Here is a 5,649-nt window from a genome sequence, read left to right on the forward strand (position 1 = left end):
ACCGCCAAATGCTATGGAGAAAAATAGAACAAGGTAAGGGCAAATCTGTGGGGACAGGTTGCACTTTTAGATAGTGTGGTCAAGGAAGGTCTTGCTGAGCAGGTGATGTTTGAGCAACGGTGTTTAACACAAATATGCCTTTGCCACCTTATCCCGAATTCTGTATCTCATATCCTGTCAACAACCTCCAAATTTGTTCATTTGAAAAAGATTATTGAGTGCCTACTAAGTGCAGGGCACTGGAAGCATAGCAAAGAACACAGCAAGGAGACTGTCCTTGCAGTAGGCAAGACACTCTTCCCTCAGATTTTTCTTTTCCTTCTTCTGTATCCTTTGCCTCATCTCAGAGAGACCTCCCCTGATACCCCATGTACAGTCGTCAGGGAATGCCTCTCTGAGGAGGGGGCATGCGAAAAGTGAGGAAGCGAGCCATGTGTGGACATGAGGGAAAGCATTCCGGACGGAGGAGGGAACGTCAGTTGCAAAGTCTTAAGGTTGGAAGTTCTTGGCAGGTTTGAGGAAGAGCACGGAAGCCTGTGCTGGAGGGGAGTGAGGAAGAGATCGTTTGGAGATGAGATCTGAGGCTGTCAAGTAGGGCATTGTAAGTCAGACTGAAATGTTTGGTTTTTATTCTAAGATCTGTGGGGGGCCGTAAAAGCAGGGGAGTCACATTATATAAATTATGTTTTAGAATTAACAATCTAGCTGCTCTGTGTGGAGAGAACAAACTGTAAGGGGAAAGGGGGAAGCAGAAAAACGAGTGGGAAGGCCACTGCAAGAGTCCAGGAAATGATGAGAGGATAAGGCTCAGGCGGTGAAAATGGAAGTGGTGAGGGGGCTTGGACTCTGGATTGATTTTGAAGGTAAAGGCCAGGATTTGCCAAGAGATCAGACATGGGGCATGAAAAATAGAGAGGAGTCCTGGCTGACTGGAAGCAGCCTGAGCAGCTGGAAGGATGGAGTTGTCATCCACTGACATGGGAAGTATTTCATGAGGAGCAGGTGTAGGGCAAGATCAGGAGCTTGGTTTGGGATGTATTACATTTGAGATGCCTGTTAGACATCCAAGGTCTGGTATGTGTCAGTTGAGTGAACAGTCGGGGACCGGGTCTGAAATTCAGGGGGTGGTCTGGGCTGGAGGTACAGATTTGGGGACCATCAGAGGTGACAACTGAAGCCATAGGTGTGGCCGAGTTCTTCTCTGAAGAATTGATTGCCTTCAAATGGATCAGTGGGACTAATTGAGGCTGCATTTGGACTTTCCCGAGAGGGAAGGGCATTCCAGTTGGAGGGAACAGCTTGAGCAAAAGCCTGTGGAAATAGGGAAGCAGAAAAAACAGAGGGAGAGGGGGAGGCTGGGGCGAGAGTTGTAGCATTTTACATTGCTTCCAGCCATGTATGAGAGTGCCTGCTGGTTCACAGCCTCACTGAGTGGATTGTCAGAATTTAGGTTGTTTGCCAATCCCATGTAATTATAATTTGCGTTTCTCTTATTAGGAGTGAGGTTGGGTATCTTTTCATAGATTTAAAGGTATTTACAGGGGCCAGCCCGGTGGTGGAGCAGTTAAGTTCGCACGTTCCGCTTTGGCGGCCTGGAGTTTGCTGGTTTGGATCCCGGGTGCGGACATGGCACCGCTTGGCAAGCCATGCTGTGGCAGGCGTCCCACGTATAAAGTAGGGGAAGATGGGCACGGATGTTAGCTCAGGGCCAGGCTTCCTCAGCAAAAAGAGGAGGGCTGGCAGCAGATGTTAGCTCAGGGCTAATCTTCCTCAAGAAAAAAAATTTTTTTGAAAGGTATTTACAGTCTGTTTTCTAGGAATTTTGTGTGTGTCCCTTATCCATTATCTATTGGGTTAGTGTACTTCTTATGGATTTTAAGGAACTTTTTATATATTAGCCTTTTTAAAAAATGGAGTCTTGAGGATGAGAGTGATTTGAACAGTTGTGGTGTATTTATTCGTGCTTCCAAGGTCTGGTACCTGCCAAACTCAGTTCTAGGCATTTAGGACACAGGTGAGCAAGGCACACCAAAGTCCCTTCCCTCGTGGAGCTTTCATTCTAGTGAAGGAGACAGACAATATGGGAAAGGAAGAAAACACATGGTACATTAGAAGGTGAGAAGCGTTATGGAGAAAAGTAATGCTCAGAAGGGGTCATAGGAGTGTGGCAGGGGAGGGTTTGGAATTCTAAATGGGGTAGCCAGGGCAGGACTCATTAAGGAGGTGACATTTGAACATTCAAATGGCATGTCTCCTTCACTCTGGAACAGTTCTTCAGTCTTCCCTTGACCTTTATGATTTTTATGACCTTTGGAAGATTACAAGCCTGGAATTTTGTAGAATGTCCCTCAGTTCGGCGTTGTCTGATGTTTCCTCATGGTTAGATTCAGCTTCTGCATCTTGGATATGCTGTCTCCTCATTTCATCCTATCAGATGGCTCATGATTTTAATGTGGATAATGTTCACTTTGTTCCATTCATTAAGATGGGGGCTGCCAGGTTTCTCCACAGGAAAGATACTGTTGTTCCCTTAGGAATTAACTAATGTATTTCATGGAGAGATACTTTGAATCTATGTAAATATCCTGTTTCTCATCAAAGTGTAACCACTAGTTTTAGCACCCATAGTTCCATCACTGTTCTGTAATTAGCTGACATTCTACTCTAAGGGAGATATTTCTTTCCTCCTCCATTTATTTATTCTTTTATCCATTATAAGTATATAAGTATAGATTCACAGATTCTTGAACCTTATCAAACGCTTTTTCTGTGATTGAGATGATTGTTTACTTTTGGTCTGTTAGTGGAGAACTACATACATACTCGCTTTTCTGTTGTTGACCCAATTTTGCCCTCCTGGGATAAACTCTATTCGATCAAAACATATTTGCTAAATATACTATTGGCTTCATTTAGCTAAGATTTTATTACGGATTTTTACATCTTCAGGTATACGTGAAATGGGCTTGAAATTTTCTCTTCTTGTATTGTCTCATCTGTTTTGGGGATGGAGATTATGCTAGTCTCATAAAATAGACATGCTGTGGTAGGCGTCCCACATACAACGTGGAGGAGGATGGGCATGGATGTTAGCTCAGGGCCAGTCTTCCTCAGCAAAAAGAGGGAGATTGGCAGTAGTTAGCTCAGGGCTAATCTTCCTCAAAAAAAAAAAAAAAGCAATTAACTGTTCTTTGGGAGTTTGGTAGATCAAACCTATAAAAACCATCTGGATCCTTTTTTTGGTGGGGAGAGGGAAGCTTTTGACTACCATTTTAATTTCTTTATTACTTTTTGCTCTGTTCAAGTAAGCGGTTTCTTCATGGAAGTTTCCGCATTTTATATTCTTCTAGGGATGTATTCATTTCATTTAGACTTTCAGATATACTTTCATTATTTTTAAAAGCTCTGTGACATCTGTACTACAGATTTACTACAAAATTAAACTACAAATTTAATTTTGTATTTGGTTTGCATCTACTGTCTTCTTTAATTGATCAGTCTTGCCAGAGGTCTGTCTTTCCTCTTAATTTTTGTTTCAAAGATTCTGCTTTTGGTTTTATTAACCTGTTGTTTTTCCTCCCTATTGCATCTCTTTCTGTTCTTCTCTTATTTCCTTCCTTCTTATGGAGGTTTGCTCTGGTGGTCTTTTCCCAATTTCTTGTCTAATTTACATATGATAAAATGCTCCGATTTTAGTTATACAGCTTGTTGAATTTTTAGTTAAGTATACACGTGTGACCAGCCAGGATACAGAACCTTTTCATTATTCCAGAAAGCTACCTTGCAACCCTTTCCAGTGAATAACACCCTCTCCACCTCCACCCCACTCTGACTACTAAATGTGTTCCGCCTGATGGAGAACTTCACGTAAATGGAATCATACAGTATGTACTCTTTTTTGTCTGACTTTTGTCACTCAACATGTTTGTGAGATTCGTTCATGTTAATGTTCGTATCAGTATTTTGTTCCTTTTTATTGCTGAGCTGTATTCCATTGTATAAATCTACCATAATTTATCCATTCTCTTGAATATTTCGGTTGTTGCCAGTTTTTGGCTGTTATGAATACAGCTGCTATTAGTATACATATAACGCGTCTTTTGGCAGACACATTTGCAATTATTTGGGGCAAATATCTAATAATGGAATTGCTGGGTTATAGGGTAAGTGTAAGCTTTATACAAAACAGCCAAACAGTTTTCCACAATGGCTGTACCATTTACTACTGCCAGCCAAGTATGAGGGTTCCTTGTGGGATTCTGGGAGCCGTGCTCTGGGGGATGGGAAGAAGGAAGGGAACATGGGAGTGCCTCCAGACTAAATGCCACCCATCCTGACACTGAGGCTCTTCCAGGTGGTCTCTTTCTATTCCTATTTCCTCTCCCTCTCCCCTCTCCTACATCCCCTCCCTCTCTCACTGGGCAACACCCCTACCCCAGATTGGCACCATTCCACCTCTAGAGGCCCCCTTCTTTCTAACCCCACCTCCTACAACCGGTACAGGGTGATGTGACAATGCATACCAGTAAGTGGGGGAGGGGCTTTGGGACAACTGCTCTTCCTACGCCACCTCCCTTCCACCTTCTTGTCTCACACGCATGTACAGGCATACCTCAGAGATATTATGGGTTTGGTTCCAAACCACCATAACAAAGCGAGTCACAAATTTTTTGGTTTCCCAGTATATATAAAAGTTATGTTTATACTATACTGTAGTCCTTTAAGTGTGCAATAGCATTATGTCTAAAAAACCAATGTATATACCTTAAATAAAAAGCACTTTACTGCCAAAAAATGCTAACCATCATCTGAGCCTTCAATGAATCGTAATCTTTTTGCTGGCAGGGGGTCTTGTAAAAAACACATTATCTGCAAAGCATAATAAACTGAAGTGCAATGAAGCGAGGTATGCCTGTCTGTTTAGGGGAGGGGCAGTTCGCAGCCCTGGAGAGGGCAGCCCCAGCACTCACACCTGTGCTCAGTACACACAGACTTGGGAATCACAGGGTGCAGATTGGCTGGCAGTGACTGGAGGGGTGGGGCACTGTGCTAACTCTCTGTGGAGAGGAAGGGGACGAGGGTGGACCCAAGTGGTCCTGGTGGGGCAGCCCTGGGACCTGGGATTGGCAGGCTGAGCTTCTCTATCTCCACTCCTCTGGGGTCATCAGCCTGTTTAGGGGACAGGGCCTACTGGCACCAGAGTGCTCATCGTTGTCCACTTGGAGATGCCCTCGGGCATGGTCCCGAGACCCAGGGAGGGCCAAGCACTGTTTAGCTTTATGATTGTAGAGCAAGTGCAGCTGTGGGGTGGCGACACCACGGATGGGGGGGTTCCCAGTCCTGGCTCTGACCCAGGGGGACTTTAAGCCTGATAGTGCCCTGGTGGTGCAACATGACCTGCTGGACCTGACAATGGTGAGGGGCTGTGACCAGGATCTTGTGGGCTGGGGTACAGGCCAGAATCCTATATTCTGCACCGCCTCCCCCCGCCCCCCGACTAAACTGGTAGCTAGATGCACTAGACACTGTGAATGCCATCACTGCTACCCACCTAGGCCTGACGAGGCCCCTTGTCCATCTGTGTTTATTTTCCTCTGTCTGTGGGCCACAAACTATGAGGGAACATGAGAGAGAGATATGCAAGCTGTG

This window comes from Equus quagga, chromosome 10 (genome assembly GCF_021613505.1).
Source record: "Equus quagga isolate Etosha38 chromosome 10, UCLA_HA_Equagga_1.0, whole genome shotgun sequence".
Taxonomy (NCBI): Eukaryota; Metazoa; Chordata; class Mammalia; order Perissodactyla; family Equidae; genus Equus; species Equus quagga.